This window comes from Hesperophylax consimilis, chromosome 23 (genome assembly GCF_061612785.1).
Source record: "Hesperophylax consimilis isolate HC1 chromosome 23, BYU_Hcon_1.0, whole genome shotgun sequence".
Lineage (NCBI taxonomy): Eukaryota > Metazoa > Arthropoda > Insecta > Trichoptera > Limnephilidae > Hesperophylax > Hesperophylax consimilis.
Window position 1 is genome coordinate 9,354,466 of NC_142858.1, and position 26,252 is coordinate 9,380,717.

Sequence of the window (26,252 nt, forward strand, 5' to 3'; positions counted from 1 at the left end):
TACAATCCTAACTATTGCTAAAAATAATGGCTTCAAGGGTAGAGACATTGAAAAAATAATTAATAATAACAAACACAAAAATAACCTTAAATTAATTTACCCAACGACTAATAATAAGACGAATAATAAATTCGGGTGTTTAGAATTCATCGGACAGACATCTAATAAAATTGCCAAAGTCCTCAAAAAGTGTGGTTTAGATATTGCCTTCCGCACAAATAACAACTTAGGATCATCTCTTAAAAACTCAAAAAGTAAGGTACTCAAATTACAAAATAGTGGCATTTATAAACTCCAGTGTGACGAATGCAACGCTGTTTATGTTGGACAAACGGGCCGGTCCTTTAACACTAGGTTTAAAGAACATATAAGATCTTTTAAAAATAATAATAAAATACAATCTCAATTTGCCAAACATCTCCTAGATGAAAATCACTCACTTAATGATAATAATAAACCAACTCCGTTACACATACAAAATAAAGGCCGTAAACTGAATCTTTTAGAGCAGTTAGAAATTAACAAAAACTCTAATAATCCAAAAGCTATTCTAATTAATGAACAAACAAATATAATTCGTTCACCCCTACTAGATATCTTCAAACCTAATGCAAATATGAGTGCACTATGAAGTACTTAATTATGCTATTAAAATAACCCTATGAGTCATCGTTTGGGAATAACTAACATAAAGACATTCAGTCAAATTTAAACATTACACTAATTGGGGAAACTTTGCTAGGGTAATAACCATTAATAATTTTTGATATTTTACTTAGAAATCAATTAAGAAATCAGTAAATGAAATTAAAATACTTACCTAGAAATAATATAAATTTATCGTCTGTAAGTGGGCTACCCACAGTTTGATAATGCCTTCAGAGGGCGAAACAGCTGTCACGCGTAATAATAATTACACAGCAGAACTTGTTTAAAAATAAACTGTTTTTATAAACCCAATAATAATATTATTGTATATATAAAAAAAAAAAAAAAAATAAAATAAAAAAAAAAAATAAAAAAATAAAAATAAAAAATAAAAAAATAAATATTTAATTACTACTGAAAAGAGTCATTATTTCCAACGTCAACCTAAGAACTACTACTACTAGTGAAAATAAAAAACCAATTGAAGGAAATGATGTGCTGTGAATTCTAAAAAACAGAAACTCAACAGCATCTTAACATCACAGAAGTTAGAACCCATCGATATTTTCACATTACAGAGGGCAAAGCAGAAGTCAAAATACTTATTCTCGCAATACATCGAGAACTCCAAGCAGAGTCTGTACCAGAAGTGACCGAGTAGATACACTGTAAAAAAGGAACACAATTAAAGAGTTTCTATTGTTACCAAATTGGACATTTCTTAAAGATGTGTTAAAATAAAACAATGACAAAAGACTTGTCAAATGATCCATAATTCAAGCACGACTACAGAATAGATGAATTCTTCTTGAATAGTACTGCAGGATTAGAACATACTTAAATTTAGATAGATCACGCCAAGAACCATCACCGTCATATAACGCAACTGTACATCGAAGGACGATGTGCATTTTGACAATGATAATTATTTGCTTCTTCCATATTCGTAAAATCTCTTTGTGTCGTCATTTTTATTTAAATAAAATGAATAACTTTGTAAACACCACAATTTAATCAAAAAGGATCGACACGTTTAAAAACAAATGATTTTTTCGTCTTAAATATGTTTATCCCGACGAAGAGATCATTGCATTGGTTTGAAAACATATCCATATTTTTTGTGTATATATACAGAAAATACGAACACACTGCTTTAAAAATACTTTGTAGTAGTTAGATAATAATGAGAAGTAAGTATTTCAGTTTACGGAAAAGGAAAATAATGTATTTTAATAGTTATTTCGGTAAAATTAGAACCGATTTATTTACTTAGTTATTTGAAGATGATTTGAACCCACGCCGTAAAGCTACAAATAAAAAGCAATTAAATTGAATGATATTTTAAACTTCTAAAAATTACGTTTCTGTACAGCAAAAGTTAAGGTCAAAAAATTCTTCATAATCTCGAGGCATTATCTACCGTTCTATTGTGATAATTCCAACACAGGATCTCAATTCTATACCCCCGTTCGCCATATACAAAATTTGGGTAGTGACTATAAAGATTTTTTTGATATATTCAACACATCATTCACCAATTATAAACAAGTCACAAACCAAATTATTTCAGAAAGAAGAATATCAAATATAATATAATTTAAATATATAAACTACGTAGCTCTGTTTATCTTACCAAAGTTTTGTAATTTTCCTAGTTTTAAATTTTTCCATCTAGCATGGTGAAGTGTCTAGTTTTCACTTTATTTCGTTTCAACATTGTTTTTGTTTAAGAGGTTTCGTTTTATTATGACATTGTCTTCTATTTTCTTTTTGATTTTGTTTATTTTTTTGATTTGGTTGTGTTTTTTTTTATCTTGTTGTGTTTATTTAGATGTTATTTGTAAAAAAATAAAAAAAATAACATGTAAGAGCTCAGCTGGGCGTGAATTAAGAAATAAATTACAAATTAGGATGACTATTAGTAAAAAAGTACAAACTTTTGAAGCATAAAAGTAACAAACTTGATTAAGGTGTAGTGAATACCATTGAATTATTATTGCTCTCCAAAAGAGTTGATGAAGAAAAAAACAATCTAATTCCACTTTCCTGGAATGGCAAATCAGAGTAGAATCAAACAAACAAACAAATCCTTCCCGCCTCGTATTTCCCCAGCCGGAAGACGGCGAGAGGAACTTACTTAGTCAAGTATGATTTACCACCGTCTTCCTATTAAACAAAACCTTCAATTTCCTCCAGCAGGTGTATAGCGCGATGGGAGGGCTTTGTTTTAGGAGTCCGGACGGCGGGGAGAAGAAGAGGAAAAGAAGGGTTACGGAACAAGCTGAGGGTTGAAGAGATCTCCCGTAGAAAATTAACGAGAATTCCATCGAAAAAGAAATTGACACACAGCTAGGGGTAGATAATTGCATTTTAACCCTTAGCTCTCAGAGAAAATGGTTTAATATTAACGCCCGCACTGCTCCCAGCCAGCCGCAAGGGCGTGTGAATATTTGAATATTCATTTCCGACGGCAACCATAACTTCAGCTACAAACAAACACGACTGAAGTGTGTAAATTGGAAAATAGAAAAAGTCTTGCGGTTTATTGTCGCATAATATACCTAACGTTCCCCTTGATAAATAATTGTTGACGTCTTTTGATGTCGGCTGTTTGAGAACGTTCCACAAAACTTGTCTCTTGTAAGGCTTCCTTCTACATGCTTTAAATTGACAAAGGCACCACCTGGAAAGGTTGGTAAATACGTCCCCTGTCATTTAAGGTATAATGAATTGAAAAAGGAACATTTCCCCTAAAAGTACAACAGGGGGAAGGAGGCCCTCCTCGAAGCTTCCCGCGCAGATACTTCTGCTATTGACGGCAGCGACAGTTTGTTAATTCGGTGTTTTCCGCCTAAAATATTATTATGGTCATATTTCCTAAGGACATTTTCTGTTCTAAAAATCAATTACGTTTTGAAAACGTGCCAAACGACAGCAAATCTGAACAAGTTATAAACAAATACCTAACTCAATGAAAATAAATTCGCCGAATAAAGTTTGGACGACATTTTTTTACGATATATTCGTTTTATGAATATATGTATTTACTAATTATATATATATATATATATAACTCTTCTCCCGAGGAACTAAATCTATTTTTATCAATATATTATATATATATATATATATATATATATATATATATATATATATATATATATATATATATATATATATATATATATATATATATATATATATATATATATATATATATATATATATATATATATATATATATATATATATATTTATATATATAACTTTCATCCCCAGGGACTGGCACTTAACTGCTATGAACTCTTAAAATGACTTTTAAAAATTAAAAAAAAAAAATAATATAGATTGGATCTACCCACAGGGATTGGAGCCAACTGCGCTAAAAGCTGTGCCAAAAACCAATTGGGTAAGACCAACATTTGTTTCGTATATTAACTGCTGTCATATCATCTAATTTTAGAGAATTGGGTATTTTTTGTCAAAATGAAAATGATTCTAAATTTTGTGAGCACCACTCACATAGACTAGTTTTTAATGCATTTGTAAAAATAAATGACAAAATTATCCCTTATCGCACGCACACCAACATCATTTTCGGAGGGATTCGACGGGACAAAGACGGATGCCTCGGTGGGACAGATCGAGTAAAGGAATCTGATTGTAACACGATAAAAACGATTCGTCCTGTATTAGGCCTCTTCTTAACGCGTATAAAAACATTTCGTGAAGGATCTATCTAATGAGAAATAACGAACACAGTGATGTTAAATCTTTCTTCGTCAATTTTTTTCAGATTTAGAAAGAAAATCTGAATTTAAGATAACTATCGAAATTTCGTTTTTAACAAATCAATACTGTGTACATTGCAATTAGTGTTACAATATAAACAAACGTTTTACAACATTCCGAACATCAATTTTAGAATTTTCGAAGAAAAAAATATCTACCTTGTATTCTTACAAGGAATTCTTTTTTTTTGTCGTCTGCTAACAAGCGGCCTAAAGCTTTTTAATATTGGAGAAGTGGGTTTTAAAAAACCTCGTCAATCATTAGGCACCCAGCAGCTTATAACAGTTGAGCTACCGGCAGAAGAAAAGCTTTTAATATTGACAAGATAATCCCGCTGTCTTTTGAACGTGCGGAAGATAGAGGTTTTTTGGAGTAAAGCGAAGACGGTGGCTGCTTGAGCCTCATTGTCTGGACGCCTAACTAATTCAGCAAGCACTGAGGACTCTTGAAAGATATAACATATATACGACTATATACAGTTGGCCTACTCGTTTTTAGAAAGCAAGTACTGGCTCTCGTCAACAATGTTAAAGTAGGAATTGCCATTGCACAAACAGTGATTCTATGTCATTGTGTTATAAGTATGGGAATAGGACATTAACTTAATAGTCGATATTACTGTTTTAATCTACACACGCAAGTGAGACATTATAGTGTAGTCAGCATTACTAATCATTGATTAGATGGCAAGAGAGGTGGCACACAGAGAAAACTTACTGATAAAAAAATGCTAATTAAATTAATACTGTTAAATTTTAAGTAGAAGAATAATTTACTTTCACAATGTAGGAACATATTTTCAAAAAAACCATAATATTTTTGCATTTTATTATTATGAATTATCAAGGCATAGCGCAGGTGTACGATCACGTGTTTCAATATATTCTGAATGTACTAACACTTTATTAAGGAACGGCCTGCGATTCCGTTTTCAAACGGATTACGAATAATTTGAAGATATTTTTAATGCAGGGTTTTCCAATAAGAGGTGTTATTTTGATATTCAATCGTAAAAGATCAATGGTTTCGTTGCTTATGTGGCACGTAGCGCCGTCTTGTTGAAAGTAAACGTTGTCCAGATCAATACCATCCAATTCGGGCCATAAAAAATCATTAATCATCTCTCGATAGCGCAATCCATTCACCGTAACCGTTGCTCCAGCCTCATTTTCGAAAAGGTCCAATGACTCCACCAGACCATAAACCGCACCAAACAGTCACACGTTGAGGATGAAGAGGCTTTTCAACAATAACTCTTGGGTTTTTCGAGCCCCAGATGCGACAGTTTTGCTTGTTGACGAAGCCAACGAGGTGGAAATGGGCTTCATCACTAAAGAAGATTTGCATTTGATTCACTCAAGTGAATTTTAATAATTTGAATGCGTTGTTGAAACATGTATCATCCCATTTTTATTAATGGTGTAGTTTTTACGTGTCAAATGTCAAAAAATGACTGCTTTAAAAGTAACATCTACCGAAATAGCGGGCTATTCAAAATAACACCTCTTATTGGAAAACCCTGTAAATCAGCATTTACTCATAATAATTTTCAGCATGTGCAATCGAATAAAAATTGATATTTTGCCAAGAGTAATGGAATGAACAATGCAAGGCGATTCTTTGTAATGAATACCTAGATGCTAAGAAAGTAACCGATCAAAAATAAGCCCTTTAAAAAACAAAGTTTTTTTTACAACTCCATGTCTAAACCAAAAATTAATAAAAGAGCTTTAGCTTAGGATTGAAACTTCCTTCTGGACAAGAGTAAACCGCGTTATCGACCTTGCCAGATGCTGATTGTGTAGGACTGACATTTATTTTGTATAGTTACTGTTATAATTGTGTGTACGTAATTGACACCAACAGTTTCAGTTCCGCTTCCAAATTTACATTTATTTATTACCGAAAAAAAGAGTGAAATAAATAGGTGTATTTAAAAAAACGTGTAACCTTGTTAAATGCCTGTTGTCCGTTAAATTTTCAATAAGACATTGTTGATACTGACCTTCTCGTGGAGCACCTCGTTGGATGCTGCAGGGACTGCGGGTACCTGGACTCCACTGTTTCACATAGTAGCCACATCACACTGCACGCGAGTTAGAGGGCTTGCTCACACTGGGTCACAACACAATTCGTTTTAAAATAGTTATTTTCAATTCCCAGGTAGGATTCACCATGTCCTCTTTATAAATGATTTTTCCTTTTATTGATTAGTAGGTATTATATTCCCATACAAGTGTTCACCCTTGTACGACCGTCACATTTTGCAAAATTGTAATGTTGAGAACTCCCATTCCTTGTGTTGGAGTTCATACTTGAAGCTGAGCTGCCAGCACAGAGAAAACTCAATAAAATATTGCTAATTTATAAAAATTTCTTCATCTATTCCTGTTAAAAATGAGACGACAGGTCCTTACCGAACGAATTGATAGGTATCATATTAAACCTTGAAAAAAAAGAGAAGTTATGAATGCAACGTCAAAACATGTGTTCATAAGAATCATTATATTTTCGCATTTTGACATTATATATTAAAAGGGCAAACGCAGGTGCATGAAGACGTGTTCCGATACATTCGTAAAGTACTAAGATTTTATTAGGAAGCGGCCTGCTGTCCCGTTTTTAAGATGAATTTAATAAATCAGAAATACCCGATAATAAAATATATTATTTTATATTTAAACAATAATTATTTGAATTTCAGTAAAGTTCCCAATTGTTACACAAGGATTTATAATAAACACATCAAAAGAATGTGATTATTTTACACTTTTCACTAATTCTATATTAAATAATGTAATTCTAATTGATGTAATTTGCCACCTTAACAAAAAATTGATAGCAATAAAAACAGTAAATATTAAGTTATTTGGAGATTATTTATTTCATCAAAACACAGATCGATAGCAAAACTTTGAATGTTTTTGACGTAGTCAATAAGTCTATCCTCTTAAAAAAATTTCGTTTCAAAACAGAAAGCAATATCTCAAACCAAAAATCTTTAGTTTGGGAAAACGAAAATTATTATACATTATTCAACTAAATTTTATATTCTAAAGTACTCATATAAAATTAGCCTAGTATTGAATGAAATCATCTCATTTCTTTTATACTTTTTATTCATAATTGAAATCACCCCCTGATAGTGCAAACATTTAGGTATCTACCTACACAATTTAATCAGAAAATTTTATAGGCCCAGGTAAGGTTTGGCCGAAAAAAGAATTTTCCGAATTTGAATAGGTACGTCTTTGAATTGCGACAACACAAAAAAAATTCCGTACATTTTTGGACCTATACCAGAGGCCGAAATTTCCATTGTTTTCGCTTTGGCTAGTTAAGAATATTATAAATTTCCTCGCAGCTATTCGAATTAACCTTCGGATTATGTTTATGAATTTTTAAATATACAATGGTAAACGTATTTTATAAGTGCAGTTTATTATGGTCACACTCAAGTCTGTTAATATTGACTGTCAATATTTCAAAAATATCAATTCATAATTTCGCAATGTTATTGTACTTTATCATTTTTTTTATAACAGGGCATAAAAAATAATTGCATTCGAAATTTAATAGGTCGTTATATAAATAGTTAAAAGCACCCTTTTATTTTCAAGCGGAGACGGTTTACACGTAGCTCCTGTGAGCACTTAAGCCATAGGCCTATTGTGCTCTCTCACATTTTACCTCAATCTTTAACAACAACCCGGTCCCTTTAGTAAAGTTCATCAGGGTTGTCATTGGGTATGTGGCTCTGCCTTCTGGTTCTACTGTACGTCTCCCCAGGTATCTGAACCTAGTTCCCACCAGGGCAGGAAATTGGCACCATAGGTGAATTGGAGTCTCTCCATCCTCTTCACATTTCCTACATCTATTGGTGTTTTCTACTCCCAATATATGTATGTGTCTCCTGAGATGGCAGTGTCCCGTTAGTAGTCCTCAAACCGCACCCTAAATAAACTTAATAATATTTGTCTAAATTTAAAAAAAAATAAACATCCATACATAATGTCCGGTTTTGTTTCTGACCCATCAAAATATCATTGTAATGATTATCGCTTTCCGTCAATTCAATTGTTGATAGTGAATCATTCAGAAAGCCAGTGTTAAACCCTTTAGCGCCAGATGACTGAATAAAATAATTACAGTGTCAGTGTGCAGTGATGTGGTAAACACCACCCTCCCCCCACCTCCTCTCTCAGGATACTGGGGGCGATAGGTCATCTTCCCCCAGTGGAAAAGAGTACCTATGCCATAGAAGTTAATCATCGGTCAGGTCGTGGGTTCAGTTCTCTAGGGACCTAGATGGACTTACGCCATAAAGCCATAGTTATTATCTCCGAAATGGTTTTTAAAAACAAACAAACTGCACAGATTATTTTACCGTACATTGATAAACTTATCTATTTTTTATAGAAAACATGAACAAATGGGCAAGTGGTTTCCGGAAGTGTTGTCACATTTGTTTTCCTTTTTATTAATATACATCTAAACGTTTAAATCCACTCTTTTAGATCACCTTTTTCATTAAGGACACTTTTCAATAGTACTTAGATTAAGTGTAATGGAATGCTTCTCCCGTTTGTCGTGTAATGATAAATTCAATTCAATTCAATTCAATTCAATTCAATTCATTTCAATTCAATTCGACTCGATTCTATTCAATTCGATTCGATTCGATTCGATTCGATTCAATTCAATTCAATTCAATTCAGTCCAATTCAATTTACTTCAATTCAATTCAATTCAAATAATTTAATGCAATTCAATTAGTTTGTTCCTTTTATTATAAGGTTGTTGTTGGCGCAATACAAACAGGTGTTAGTAGGTTGTATATCGGCAAGCAGAACAACAAATCTAATTAAGCAAATTTGATCGGCTTCGACATATTACATGTTTTTATTGTACTAATCCTAATTTACTATTTTTCTATCTTGCATTGTGGAGAACTTTGTTGTTGGTGTTATGTGTATTAAGATATTATTTGTGTCAAAAAAAATATATAACATAAAAGCCCGACGTTAAATTCAAAATAAATTAAAAATATATAAGCGGTACAATTTCAATATGATAACATTTCATCAATGGTAACTTTATTCAGTGGAAGACTTCAATTAACTTATTAAAATTTAATTTTGGCTTTAATTCATGGCGATAGGAGTGTTTTTAAATTGGTGTGACCCACTATACAAATAATGAGTAACTAACGTACGTTAAAAATCCCATCTGAGAATGGTCATACCAGGTTAAATAGTAAAATTCTAAAACTACAGTATCATGATGATTAGGAAAAATAATTAATTTCGAAGTCATCAAAATATTGTTCTGATGATGGAAGGATATTTCCGAAACTGGTCTCTCTATACCTGTGTTAAAATAAAGAAGTTAATTTTTTTTGTTTATATTGTAAAATCTATTTCCAATGACTCGAAGCGTTTTACTAAAAGTTTCAAGTGGTGAGTTCTAGCGCAATAAAAATTGAAAAAAAAGAGTCATAAATATCCATAAGAGCTTTGAAATAGCATCCATTTTTCTGTCATAAAATCAGACGAAATTGTATTTTTTGTGAATTAAAATAAAAATATCCAAAGAGGTAGGTTTTAATCTTGGGCACAGCCGGGTAGTAAAACCAGTTAGTAAATACTTCAGAACCGCGAAAGATAACCGCTTTGGTTGTTTTACTGATTGACGCGATATAATTCGCCTCCGCCGCCATAACTCAGGCTTAAGAGGTCGCAGGTCATAGGCCCGTGAGCCTCCGACCTATTCCGGAGAGGTTTACTGGCGCGGGTTAGCGGCGCGCGAGGTGTGCAGCGAGGTAGGGCGGCAGGCAGATCGTGATAGCGCACGACACGTCCAAGTTTGAGGCCGGGACTTGCATACATGCCGAGCTCACAAGGTGGGTACGCGAAGAACTAGGCCTGAAAGCTATTTATGTATTTATTGGCCGATAGACGACATTGAAATATATCTTTAGACACTCCTATAAATATTGTAGTTTCTAATGTCGTAATTTAAAAGACGATGCGACCGTAATTGTAATGCTATTCGAATCGATGTAAGGCGAAGCGATGCGAAACGGCAACGTTGTTCTATGTGCCCACTACCTGCTCCCGTTCCGCAATTTCCCGCAACCTATTTAGCATTAAACATTTTTAAAAGTTGTAGGAGTGACTTTGAAATACAAAATGAACAATAAATTTAATATGTAAGAACTTTAATCGCCAATTAACAAATGGGTCAATGCAATGTCCGCCACGACCACTTCCCGCAAATCTATACAAATATCGACTTCGCTTGCGTAATTCACAGCTTTAGACTTAGAAGTTTTTCAATATTTAGAGTACCTACAGGATAATATTAATTATAAACCTGATTTTTACGCAATATCACAAATTCATGTAGACCCCTTAAAAAAAAACTTCTAACCATCACAAATACATGGAGTTATGCATATTGTCATCTCAAGATAAGCTCCCATTAAAACACTCAAATCATAAAAACTAAAACTTCTGACGATCACAGATAAATGGAGTTATGCTTATTGTCATCTCAAGGCAAGTTTCCAAAAACTTAAAATATGACAAGATTTACTTGGAAACTTATTAGTACCACAAGCAAACAAATCAATATTTCAAAAAGGACTTCCAGCTAACATTACAGAAATACACGATGCACTCTTATTTAAATCATCACAAAAAATCATCGTATTCAAACGAGATTACACCTTAATCCAAAACTTTACATGAATTGAATACCTCTGTTTCTATTTGTAAACTCGTATTTAAACACACAATATGTACTCTACTTCTTGTGAATAGGTTTAGCTGTAAGAAATGCGTTGAGCGCTGAAGATTTTTGTACGTTTGGTTATGAATTCGCCTGCGCTCATTAAATAAATCGTACCTCCAAATATTGATAATAAAATGTTAAATGTTCTTAAAAACTTTAAGAATTCACCTTTATTTTGTAATTTATTATAAGTTTGTAGGTATTATAAAAAAATAAATTGAAAATCATTAAAATCACAAACGCGTGAAATGCGTCTGATTATTATCAAAAATGGTTAGAATTTATGAAAGGAAAGTTTACGAATATGTATTTAAAGTTCAATAGAACTAAAAACAAGGTTTAAAAATATATGTTTATTATAAAATTACGCATAACTATGTTATTATTTATTTTAATTTAATATACTTAAAATTCACCGGCAAAAAATGCTTGTTCGTTTTTCACTTGACAAATAATTTTTCAATCGTAATTTATCAAACTAAAAATTATTTTAGAATAATAAAAATTGCATTTGTTTTTTGTTATGAATCACTCTAACTGAATTGATTTAAAAAAAATTACATGTGATTTACAATTTTCATTTCACCATAATTTAGAAATTCACCGAAAAATAACACATTTTGACAGATGAAAATTAAAATTCACTTTCACGTGTCAATTAATTAATTTTAGGACTTGATATCACTCCTTAACTAACCTGATACAATACATAACAGAATTTGTACAAAATAAACTAAAAATCACGGGAATTTTTATTGCGACGATAAGACGGCATTTCAATAATTTTTATTGAAGCTGAAATATCTTGTTTTTATTATTGGAAACGTCTATTAAAAAATAAAGAAATCGTTTTCTGAGGCAAACGATTATCTTAGCGAATTTCACAGTTACGAAAACGTGGGAACTTTCTAAATATTTTTAATATGTCTCTACAAATCGCCCACATTTTGGGCAGCGTAACCTAACGGGAGTTTTCAAATTGACTAAAATGTGGGCAAATACGGTCCAGTGGTTTTATGTTAGAAACTGCTTATTACATTGAGCTGCTTGCGCTAGGCGGGAGTTCAATACGGTGAAGCTCAATGGCTTTTTTAAGGAAAAATAATAAATAGAGGCTTCTTCCAACGTTATTACCGAAAATATCCCGTAACTAATATGTATCAACCGGCGCGGCGGCCTCAAGTGATTTATTTTATGGGTACATAAAAAAATTTCGGAGAGCATTTTATACACGTACATACATCGAGTAACAAAATGTTGTCGTAAAAAAGTGATGAAACCATTTTTCACAATTTGCACAGCCCTGAGGGGTCCAGTCCGTTGACCCCCCGGACCGTATCCCCGTCCTGCCGCTGAAAGCTCCTCTGTGACCTCTCTTCCTGTTACACGAGAAGTTTATGAGAAAGAGGGGTATCTCGCGATGGGCCTATCGGCGGTATGCCCCCTTCTTGGGGATTAGCGCTCGGGATCAGTCCGTCCGCTCAATGAATACCCGCTGTGTCGACTCAGTAGACTAAATAATCTACTTATTTTTAAAATAACTGAACTAGTAGTTATGTGAACAGCAAACCTCGTATCCAAATAAGTATATTTCTAATTTTCTCAAAATCAAAATCAAAACAAAAATATGTAAATAGGTTGGTACTTAAATATTCACCCACTTTTATAAACCAATTAAATGTATTTTTTTTATTTCTAATAAGAAATTAAGCAATTTTTCTTAAGAAACATCACCATCACAGCGACAATTCTTTTGTTCAAGAATGTACAAATAAACACCACGATTTCACTTTTGACAAAATAATCTTTACTGAAACGGAACCGGAACGTACAAAAAATATTACAGCCAAATAAAATGCAATATGATCTTGTCAAAACAGTAAGCACTGCGCTCAGTCAATAAGCTTATATTTTATTGACCTAAAATGATTGAATTTTAGGTTATTATCACGTGTTTCACTTCCTCCTGCTTTAGCCAGCTTAACAGTCTCGCAGTGTCGATTGTCGGGACGGAATGTTCAACATTGGGGAGGAGGTAGCGTAACGCGGCATAGTACCCAAAAATCAATCTCGATTATACTTTTCGACATTCAAAAATCAAATCGTTTTTAATGGCGTTTTAAGACACTGTTATAGGCGATTGCCTAACAGTCATCTAACTTATTTTATATTTCGTCGGAATTGTATGCTCCTTAATTAAACAGATTTATTTGCAAAAGTTAAGACACATTTAATGTTAGAGTAACAATATAAATTCTGGATTATAAATCAGGATTTGTCTAAACTAATAATTCCATCCCGGGAGTGGTCAGATGACAAACACCGGTCAAAACAAACAAACAATTAAAGTTTACTTAGCAGATAACAACTACAGTGGCTACCCAACAACTACAGTGGCTAGTCACTGGACAGACGATTCCTAGAAGTGTGACCATACCGATTTTAAAGATAAGTGACAGTCAATTTACATTAGATCTTTCAACTCCTAAGCTCCAGACGAGCAAATGAAATAATTGATTATCTAGGTAATAATTTAGACTTTGAAACTATTTGATCCGATTCTCCATAAGAATGGATAAATTAAGCATACTAAGGGCACAGAGACAAGCCCATACCATACCTCAATCAGTTTATATCTTCCTTTCCTCCTAGGCGCAAGACAGGTCATTACAACTAATAGACGAAGAGAAGAGAAGTTATTTTTTTATACGACCATTTGGCATTTCAACTGTCTTTCAATTGTTTTTTACGTTCCGGTTCCGGTTTCAAGATGGTGGCCGTTTAAACCCGCATTACGCCGCAGTAGTGCAGTAGAAGGCACAAACAAAAAAATCGTTTTTCTGAATAGAGCTTTTCTAGGAAAAAAAATGTAAACAAATTATCTCGTTAGACGGTAAAATTTATAAAAACATTATTTTCTAAAAAACAAGTAAGTTTTTCAAATGTGAAATGGTCGTTTTTTTTAATTATGTGGGTAGGTTTACCACATACAGACAAATCTTATGACCTAACGGGAAATTTTGGTTTCGATTTAAAATTAAAATAAAATTGAAAGTTTTTTTGGTCTTCTGTTCACAGTACCTTCTCCTAGTTATCTGATAAAGAATTTAGAAACTTCTCCAGAAGTAAGGGTTCTTTTGTTTACTGAGAGAAGATAGATACGTCCACAACATCGCAGGTTAACCTCTTCAGTGCCAGCGTACTGGTTGTTGTCATAAAGTACTATTCGATCCAATCCGGGCGTTAACTCAATCAAACAACAGCCAGTCAATTTAGATGGTCCAACTGCGCTCATTGGAACGCAAATATTTATTCTTAATTAATCCTTGCGAGAATCGTGCCCGGGCCCGGGAACTCGGTCCCAAACACAAATACATTAAGAAGAGATTTCACGTTAATTGCACGTTCATTAGGCGCAAAATGTATTAATAATATTGTATTAGGTTTATGGAGCTATAAGCTAAATATTATGTTGCTTACAGACAAAATGTAAAACTGGAGAGAACCAGTTAGATAGAGAAAGATAGTTAGTAAACGGATTGAAATATATTGCAGACACTCTATGCTATGGTCAGTTTTCGGAAATAAATCTTCCGAACTATCAGATTTCTAAGATCCACAAGATTTCCAACTGCTGGGGTGAGGCTGAAGGGTACGGGACGGGGAAGTTTATGGGGGATATAGTTGTAGGGGCACCTGGCTTTAAAGATATGTGTCACCAAAAATGGTAAAAGCCATTTAAAGTAACGTTTCGATTCTGAATGGTGGGATTTCACTAGGGTGATATTGAGAGTATCAACCACTCTGGAACGTGTGTGACGCATCAAAATCATCACAAAATAATTATTGAAGACGTTAGCAAACAAAGGACCAAGTGACAGTGGGGGGGAGGGTCGAATCCTTGCGGTCACGGTAGATAAAAATGGGAGGATTGAAGAGATTCCTTGAAAGTTGAGGAAAGCGAGTTATATGAATCGGACAGTCGTTATCGCCAGTTAAAGTGCCAAGTGAACATTGCTACAAGGACAATAATAGGTACACAAGCGACGCTGATGCAGTTAAATGATCATTGCCAATATCAAACGCGAGTATTGCAAAGTGTTGATGTCCCTTTCGAACATTACGATGTCAATACGATAAACACTGCGTGCCACCCGTTCAGAGCCACTGCGTTGCTGCATGGGAAAATGCTGGGAAAGGCCCCTGCAGAACACAACGAGATACCACATCACAAAGTTAGTTGTCTCCGAACCATATGTCAATTAGTAAAGCTAAAGATAATTAAGATTATTTAAAGGAATTTGTCTGTGACTAATTAAAATTCATATATTTAGTATAAGCAATCAAATTCATCCCCTTTGTCCTAATCCATGTGACCAAATAACATTTTATTTACATATTAAGTCATTGGTGGCTATCGTAGCATCCGGAGACGTCACACATGCCGAAAGTATTGTTTCTTCGAATTCAAAACTATTACCTTCTGATTCGTAGTCGATGACCTTACTCCTCGGCCACCGATACCGTCACGTCTTTTTCAATGATATGTTTGATAAAATCATTCGCTAATATATCAAACATTGGAAATAGTGGAGCCATAAGTTGCCAAATGGTTAGGTTTCGAGTACACTACAATCAAACATATTTTTTTAAATGACCCACTTATATATATTCAATAAAAAAAAAAATTTAAAAAAATAAATGACACGAAATTGTGTTTTTTTTTTGTACAAGCAACAAATTGATAAGAAAGTTCAGTCATCGAGATAAAACATTGTCTGTGCTTGAAGCTTCGAATGTTCCCCCATTCCGTCATCCATTTAATACTCACCAACGTTAAAATCCGCGTTAACCGCAGGTGTCCGCTTAACGTGAAATCAATAACCTTCATAATACGGATTCGCGTACGATGTTATACGTTATGAATCGATGCGAGCATTACTGCCAGATGTAATATATTATTATCACGGCGAACAGTGTAGTAATGTCCCGAGCATATGGCGCGTCCCTTACAGCGGGCATAGATACCCCGGTGATGTATGGCACGCCGATCTAACATATTGTATGGCACGGTAATCTAACATATTATATAGTATGGCACTGCGATCTAACGTGTCATATATAGGTAGCAATGCCGGACAGTGATACCTATCACGTGGCGAATTGCAGATTGTTATGCCGGACTCTGGCGCCGTACGTCTGTTATTTCGGCCGCTGTGACATATTTCGTCCCTTTCGGGCAGACGAAACGGCTGTGAGTTAGTGACAGATTTAAAAATAAGAAATAAACAACACAAATACAATTTTATGTAATTGATTTGATACAGAGACATCTTTATACCTATTTATTTCTTCTTCCTACTTACGTAACGAAAGGAAACAATAATAAATACAATAAAGAAAATGAAAACATTGGTAGTCGAAAAGATAAAACTGTGAAGTGTGTACTGTTTATGAGTTTTGAGAATTGAGCAAATTCTTCGAAACCTTGATTACTTTTGTTTGATGTCAATTTGAGCGGATCTAAGTAGTTTCTTTATTTAAGCACCCACCTTTGTGTTCTGTAACTTTATATATATTTAAAAAATATTATTTTATTAACATCCTGCGAGGCAAGGTACCACCCACAGTCGATTTGGGAGGCGGGCTTGGGTACCACCGACCCGGGAAAATAATATTGGCCAACACCTCTACCATAGGTCACCCCAAGTGTTTCGCTACGTTTGGTGCTTTAGCGGGGTGCCCGGGTCTATTGGGTGAAGTGTGTTCAGAATGAACCAGCTGCGTAGTGTGACCCATTGCCTTGCGCCGCAGTGGGAGGGGTATATTAATATCGTTTTATCTTCCCAGAACTTCCACTCCCTCCTTTCCTTAAAAAAAGACCCTCCAAACAGCATCCCAGAAGATGACATAGGTCCTAAGCGAAATTATTTTCCTCGGGTCGTTGTTTTATTAAAAAAATAAAAACTACTTTCGTACTTTCCTTTCCGCTCGGGGAAAAATCGGAAAATGCCGCATAAGCAAGCAGACCGCCGCATTTTCCATACAAACCCATATCGTTTCGATTTACCATATTTTTTTACTAAAATCTCATTTCTTTGATATGTAAAGCAGTTACTGCATTAGCTTCTGCCCAGACTAAATAAATGTTTTTTTTTTTTAATCTGTTTTTTGTTCGTCCTATAATTCGGGCTTCTTCAAGACCCGCAACTTCTACCCACCTCAAAACGCTGCCCAATCGGGTGGCGACTTAGTTTCCCCGTCTTTGCACTGCACATACAGGGGCGCTCTTTTGAGGCGTCACATAAAAAATAATAAGTGATAATAATTTTGACCCACTAAAGCCACCTCGACCCAGGCCAGGACACTGAATCAAATTTGCCTCATATTTACACAATTTCTGTATACAATTATGCAAGGTAGGTATAAATCAATATACATTACATAACTACTTCATTAACACATCTAATTTATTTTTAATTAAATTTAAAGAAAGAGAATCTTTCAGATATACTCGGAGAGATTTGACTTGGAGTCTTGGCCTGGGTTGAGGTGGTATTGGTCCCACTTTGTAAGCTGTCGATATTTCAGCAGATCTCCAATAATACATCACGTCAACGAATTCAGGTGTATGTTCCAAGAAACTTACTCGGATTATTATTATTTATTATATCGGAAAGCGGAGAGCCGATTGATGAGAGCAGAGTGTGGACGGGTAATCAAATGAATTGCTAGTTATTCGTGATTAATGGCTCGACATAGAAGGCGCGCATCACCTTGGAGGATATCCATCCACCCGTTTCTCCAGAAAATTGAAAATGATACTACGAAAGGGATGCTCCGCCCGCACGACTCCCACTCAATCTTGCGAACTAACCAGATAATAAAGGGCGTCTTTCGGAACGGAAGCAAAATCTTGTAAGTGCTATTTATTGGAGTTTTACAAAAAAGGTCGAACCGAATAAGAATGTCCTTTTACAATAATATTATAAAGTTGTCGGCAGAAAACTTGACATTATTCTCGTGAAAACGGTTTTAAAAAGAATCCCAAATGTTGTCGCCAAATATTTAAATATATCTCGTGGTTCAAGGGTTGTGGCGCCAAGTGGTATGTATATCCTAAAAATAAACAATTGTCTGCTGCTTGTTAGTGCGCTTACGTCATTGACTCGGATAAGAGCCTCGAAATTCATCATGTGCGACTAAGAAATGTTTGTATGAATTATTAAAAAATAAGTCAGATAAACATAAATTATGCCCAGTGACAAACGAAATACGTTTTTACGCAAAAAAAAAAGAAAACAGTAACATCCCGCTTAAAAAAAAATTGAAATTCACTTTTTTTTTCTTTCAATTATTGCATTTTACAAGTCTTACGTAACTAGTATTTAGTTTGATTGTAAGAATTTTCCAATATTAAAATATTTATTTGATATAAAATACCAGGTAAATACCTAATATAAATATGTTTTATTTATCTAAATTTAAATAAAATAAATAACTCAAAAACGCCACAATTTAATCAAAAAGGATCGTCATATTTCAAAATGAATGGTTTCTTCGTCGGGATAAACGTATATTGTGTGTATGTGTTTTTCTTATTTTTTTAAATTAATTTTCTCATTCTCCGTAAAACGTTTATGCACCACTGTATTACCTAGAATATTATAATATTTACAATTAAAATTTTATTAGCACATATTTCAGTACAGTATTAAAATTACGTTTCCTTCTAACAATTATATTGCGTGTAAATGGGATACATATATTGTATAGATAAATATTATGTCGAATTTTATTCGATTGATTTATGTTATTTTACAAGTTAACTATTTAAATCAATATCCACCATTAAGAATAGAAACGTGGCTTGAAATGGTTGTGTTTGATGTGTAGAAAACCCAGGTACCTCCCCACCTTCTCCCCCTATTTACTTCCCCTCCCCTTTATCTTCAGCCTTACAACATATTATACCCAATTGGGGTTGCCATAGTCTCACTAGCTCAGATGCTTTAGAAGCAGTTGCGAATCTTTCGCGGTGTTCACATAAAATAAGAATGCAGAAAGACTGGTATTTTGATATTATTTTCTATAAAGATACCTCTTGCTAAATAGACACAATCAGTGAAAATAGATGGGCGCAATGCCGACACTATCACCTTATAAAATACCTTGCGGTAGAATAATATGAATAGGTATGAATTTATGAAAGAGAAGTCGATGAAGAACATTACAAGATTTAGTGAATCCAATACTTTAGTTGGGTCATGTTATAGGTCAGAATGATGGACTGTATAAAGGAACTGACTGAAGTTAAATTTATTTGGGTGTTCCGTATCCGGTCAACCTTGTCAAGATGGTAGCCGTATTTGATAGTACTTTTTTATTCCACCACAGCGCATTAGCGTTGTTACTACTGGAAGCTGTCAATTCAGTTCGCATAACTACTAGTATCCGTCGGTTACGAATAATATTAAATAAAAATATAGCCATGCATTTTTCAAAAATAAGTATAAAAGTTACGAGGTAATTTTACAACTTCTGAGAGTCAACTCCACTTATAATCTCTCGCTGGCAGCGATGGTTGCAGCGCGCAAGAATCTGTAATTTACTTCGAATTCAGAGCTTTATTATGAAGGCGAAGGTGGTATATTATTTGCTATATCGAGAGATATCAACGTATCAAGAATCCTGAGTGTGTTTTATTTACCACCGTGTAAAACTCGACTAAGTCTCAGATTAGACTAACACAGAGCTTTTAAAGTTCCTTGACCAATATTTTACTAAGTACAAATATAAAAACAAATTTTTTGATCAAGGTGGGTAGTTGTGGCTGTGATACAAATAATTTACGGAGTTCTTCAAGTCTGCCTTGTGATGTACTCATTACTAAGCTATGTCAAAGGCACGAGTTAATTTAAGAGTTCAACCTATTAAATTTTGACAAATGCAAAGATTGCCTCGGAAATACTAAAGAGATACATATTTTTGAAACACTAAGGACGGGTTGTTTCACAAAATTTGAACAAATTTTCAAATTTCAAAGCTGATTTTCAAGTTCTGTGAATGTTCTATTCAAGTTTTATTATTAATTTAGTTTAGTGGAACTGACCAATAATCATATAATAACATAACTTGAACAGAACTTGAAAATCTGCTTTGAAATTTGACGAATTGTTCGAATTCTATGAAACAACCCGTCCTAAGAATTGTGATTTTTGAAAAATGAATTCAATTTTTTTTCTGTTAATTCTCTATAGTTATTGCAATATTTTCAGTGCTTGGTTGTTTAAATTATTAAAATTTCTGATTCTGAGGAGAACAGTACGAATGTTACAATTAACATTACAAAAATTAGAGTTTTTTTTTTTACGGAGTTACCCTAATAATTTTTTATTTATTTTTATATTGTTCATGTTAGTTCATATAATTTATGATAGGTATTTAAATAAATATATATTTACCAGAAAACTGAGATTTTGTTAATTTATGTCGGTATTCTACAATGCAAACGGAGATTAAACACCGCGTGTGCAAATAAATTATAATTTTTAATGCCCATTCAGCGATAATGAATCGCTTAAATCTGTGAATAATATTTCCATATTAGAAATGGTTGAATAAACAACACATTCTCACAGCCGCCCAACTAACAAAGTGAACTAAACCGAACCAAACCAAACCACAGCCGATCTGAATATTTTCCAGATTGAAAGCGCCGCTAGTTTCGAGTGCCACTTTATTTGTGGCGCAAACACAACAACCGGCAACCGCAACTCCGCAGCCTTATTCGTTAATTGACCAATTTACATACAAATTGTTCTTATCAGGGAGAACTGCGTACTAAAGTGCTTAGTGACGCGATAAATCCCAGTTTGGAGATCGCTCCTACAATTGTGCAGGTTACAGTGGAATTATGGGACGATTGTACCGATAGTTATAGCGAAATTAACAGATTCATTTTAAATATGGAACGGGCTTCTTATCTTTACATTATAGTGGGTTCAGTATCTGTCACCGTATGCTCTTAAAGCTGTTATAACCTCTCCCTCTTTCTAATAACAATGCATGCAGCAGAAAGAGAAGTCAAAGCGTAGTTATCACTGGTACTGCTTTTACGTATCTTCTCCAGAGCAACGGGGAACATTGTTTACAACGCCACACGTTTTAAGGCTGGCATTCGAGATACGCCTAACCCGCATTTTAAATTAAGCAATTTAAAACCGCCCTTCAAAAGTATTTTTATCCGTAATTATAATATCATCACGGAACATTAAATTAGCAAATTATAAAAATAAATTCATATTTCACAATTTCCACAGCTTATTCCAAGTTGGTCTACGTAGGTATATATTATATTTAGTATTACATTCTAAAGTTGGAATGTTTATAGTTTTATATAATCTTATTTGGTAACACTGTTTTGTAGATGAAACGTGTAAAAAAATACAAAAGAACCAGTGATAATTATTTTGACGGTGAAAAGAACCAAACGGTTCTCCAGTGATATTTTACTGATCATATTTCGACAGATCACTGGTAATATGAGAACCAGTCCATTCATGACAATAAGCCATCGCTAAATTGAAAATGTTTTTTTTTTTTTTTTACGTTTCATAAGAAAACATGAAATATTCACTAATTTGATCTTGTTCACTTAAGCCACAGAATTATTCCAATATATTGCAATTATCAGCAAAATAAATCATTTAAAAAAAATAAGTACGGGCTGATTTACAGAATTTGATCGAATCATAAAATTTAAAAATTGATTTTCAAGTTCTGTGAAAGTTCTATTATTATATCATTATTCAAAACTAAAATATTATAAGAAATTAGATAGAAGCTTCACAGAACTTCATAATCAACTTTGAAATTTGATGAATTGTCCAAATTCTGTAAAACTACCCGTCCTTAATGATATTGGTAATAAAGAACTAGGGTGTATTTCGCATTATTTATAAGAACGCTTATTTACATTCCAAATGCCCTTGAAATGATTGGTAGGTACGTTGGCGTTTTCATATAAACAAGAAAATATATACAGGGTTTTCCAATAAGAGGTGTTATTTTGAATAGCCCGCTATTTCGGTAGATATTACTTTTGAAGCTGTTATTTTTTGACATTTGTCAAGTAGAAACTCCGTTGTTAATAAAAATGGAACGATACACGCTTCAACAACGCATTGAAATTATTAAAATTCACTTGAGTGAATCAAATGCAAATCATCTTGAGAGATGAGGCCCATTTCCACCTCGGTGGCTTCGTCAACAAACAAAATTGTCGCATCTGGAGCTCGGAAAACCCAAGAGTTATTGTTGAAAAGCCTCTTTATCCTCAACGTGTGATTGTTTGGTGCGGTTTATGGTCCGGCAGAGTTATTGGACCTTACTTTTCCGAAAATGAGGCTGGAGCAACAGTTACGGTGAATGGATTGCGCTATCGAGAGATGATTAATGATTTTTCATAGCCGGAATAGGATGGTATTGATCTGGACAACGTTTACTTTCAACAAGATGGCGCTACGTGCCACACAAGCAACGAAACCATTGATCTTTTACGATTGAATATCAAAATATCACCTCTTATTGGAAAACCCTGTACAAAGTCTTACACATTTATAAAAAGTTATAATATTACATAAGTCGCAAAAATATTAAAAATGATATCACTTAGCTCGCATATTATAATGATAATGGCTATGAATTTAGAAATTATGTGGGTGATGGTATGATCATTGTTCCACTTTATACAGTTTGAAATTAGCATGAAAACTCGCAGAGTAGCTCCTATTTTCATTTTGGAGAATTAAGCCTAGATTTTAATAATCCTTTCGTCATTTGTTGTAATATGATTTAATCAGTGCTAATGGCATCATTAAATTTTAATCTGCGGGATTAAGACAGAGCCATGTTTGTCAATGCTTTTGAATAGAGAAAATTTACATTTTAAATCAGCACCGTCTTTCAGTATATAAATTCGGGTGCGGCAATTTAAAAAATGTTTTGAAAATATTAATAAAAATTAAAAGGAAAATTTAATTTAATTTCTGAAACGCCTTTAAATTTTTGGTTGAACTTAAAAATAAATGTAAATGAGTTGACGCTCTCGAAGCATTTTGAGTTTTTGTAACATTTTTTTACAGTTACGTGGCTATTACTAAGCTTCATAGCTCATGATGTAAATAATTGTGCATGCTGAAAATGTTTTGGTTTTCATTTGAATTTGATTAACACATACATTTTTTTTAACACTTTAATTTTATTTAAACTCTACCGGTTTTGAAAGAATCCTTCCTTAATCAGGAGAGTATTAAAAATAATTATTTGATATTCTCCTTTATTATGTTTTTAATATTCTCCCGATGAAGGAAGGGTTCTTTCGAAACCGGTAGAACTTAAATAAAATTAATAATTATTTAATATTCTCCTTTTTAATGTTTTTTAATATCCTCCTGACGAAGGAAGGGTTCTTCCGAAACCGGTAGAGTTTAAGTAAAATTAAAGTGGTCAAAAACAAATTTATGTGTTTTTTATTGTAAATTACGACGAGCCATAAAGTTAATGCTTTTTACAAATACGTAAATTTCTAGTGTTTAGTATTTAAGGCGATGCACTACCTCGTGTAATATTTTGAATCAAGCCGTTATCAATAACACACCTTACGTAGATGGCGTTAAGGCATAAATTCCCACTTCACACCATCCACCTGTTTTGATTTATGCAAGAAAAAAACATGGCCAAAAAGTGACTTTTATTTTATTTTGTGGATGTTCAGGCACAAATATTTAAATTTTTTTCAATCATTTTATAAATAACTTAATTTGCCACATTATACATTAAAACCATAACCGAAAATAGGTTCGTAAGTAGGAGATTTTTAACTTTGGAGCAGTTTTCATAGGCCTATACATTATTTTTTTCTGGGCTTATAAAAAGACTTATCTAAAAAATACTCAATTTTTTCAAAGGCCGAGATGTGTTTTACTCGCAGTATTTAATTAAAGCATCTGAAACATTTCTAGGCGACAAAATTTTCAAACCAAAAACACATGATTTTAAATACTATGTAGTGCATCGCCTTAAGTTTTTAGCAGAACAAATCAACAGGTTTTCTGCTTTATATTGCTTATGTTCAAACTATTATATTTTACAATTACCATTCAAGTAAGTATGTATTCTTAACAGGTTTTAAAATAAAGCATAACATAATAACATTTGAAAAAAAATTATCGGATAAAACTTAAGCGCACAAGAGGAACGGCTGCCCGACCTTTTACAAATAATTGAAAAGTTGCCTCTAAAACAATGAAATATTAAATTCTTTTTAGCGCAGCTTATATTTAATAATTTAAAACACAAATAAGTAAAATAGTTCAAATCCATACTTGATATTTGTAATTACTTTTGAGTGCAAAAAAAAACAGTTTGTTTGGGTTAGGATAGGTTAAGTTAGGTTGGTCTTAAATCTAAAAATAAGAATTGTGTGAAAAATCCGTGAAGCCGTTCCTCTTAAAAACACAAATACATAATAAAATAAATTATCTGTGTTATACATATTAAGATCTCAAAAGAGAACATGTGAGGCATTACTAATCTTTAGTTTATTTTCCTCCAAGGAAAGTTTCGCCGGGGAATCCCATGTGGATTGTTATTTAAATTTTTACAATCAAGAAAAGGAGATACCGTACCTGACTTCCCTGTGCCGTAACGTGCTGAGCGCCGCCTGAAACAATGGAAGGAGTAATTTATTTTAATGTCTTCTTTACAGAGCAGTACAAAGGAATAAAGATTAGGCAGTGCCGTGAGATGGTCTGTTGTTATTTTCTCAAGACAGTCCGGGTCTATTAAAGATTAGCATTGGAAGTAATGGATACTGTGTATAATGCGTAATTAACTCTAACGGAGTAATGGGCTCACGGATAAATATTTATATAAAACGGAGGGAAAAACCTTTCTTTCTCAACGACCTGATAATATTGCGGGTTGCTTTTATAATGTTCAAGTTTCCATAGTCGGTGAGGGGAGTTATATGAAACGGATGCAACCAGAAACACATTACTTTAATACTGAATTACTACTAATACGTACGTAAGCTTATGGTTGTTTATTATGGGTCTTTTAAAAATACAGGGTTTTCCAATAAAAGGTGTTATTTTGATATTCAATCGTAAAAGATCAATGGTTTCATTGCTTGTGTGGCACGTAGCGCCGTCTTGTTGAAAGTAAACGTTGTCCAGATCAATTCCATCCAATTCCGGCCAGAAAAAATCGTTAATCATCTCTCGATAGCGCAATCCATTCACCGTAACTGTTGCTCCAGCCTCATTTTCAAAACCGTAAGGTCCAATGACTCCGCCGGACCAAAAATAAATAAAAAACAACTTTTTCAATAAATATGTAAAAAAAAAATAAAAAACGTGTATTGATTTGTCCGAGTATTGAACCTTCTTTCTCAGGAACTAAAGGCTACAACTCTACCAAATCTCCGAATACCAATCGGATACTTTAGACATTTATGTCCGCGTGTGTTTGTGATTGCCATCAAAAGTTAATAGAATGCATTATTATCGATAACAAGTTTTTCTGCAGAATTTTAGCTCGATCTGAAGTAGGTTAATTTCCGCTTCCAATATTTGCATTCACGAAAACAGAAGTGAAATTCAAATAGATGTATATAACAATTGTCAATATGGGATGGTAATGTATTGTGTGAGAAAGTAATGATCTTTTTTTGTTATTTGTTTTTGGGGTGTTATGCCGTGTTGCGCCAACTCCTTCTTTAGCCAAAGTTTCGGACAACGTTATAGTGTCCATCATCAGGGAACATCTGCACTGTAACGTGTCCGAAACGTTGGCTAAAGAAGGAGTTAGCGCAACATGGCATAACACCCCAAAAACAAATAAAAAAAAAACTTTTGGCCGTATAAATCTTAAATCATATTTAAGTGATGATGTGTCAAATAACAGGAATGAAGTATTGATTTGTGTTGGAACGTAAGGTGTATAGTCGAAAC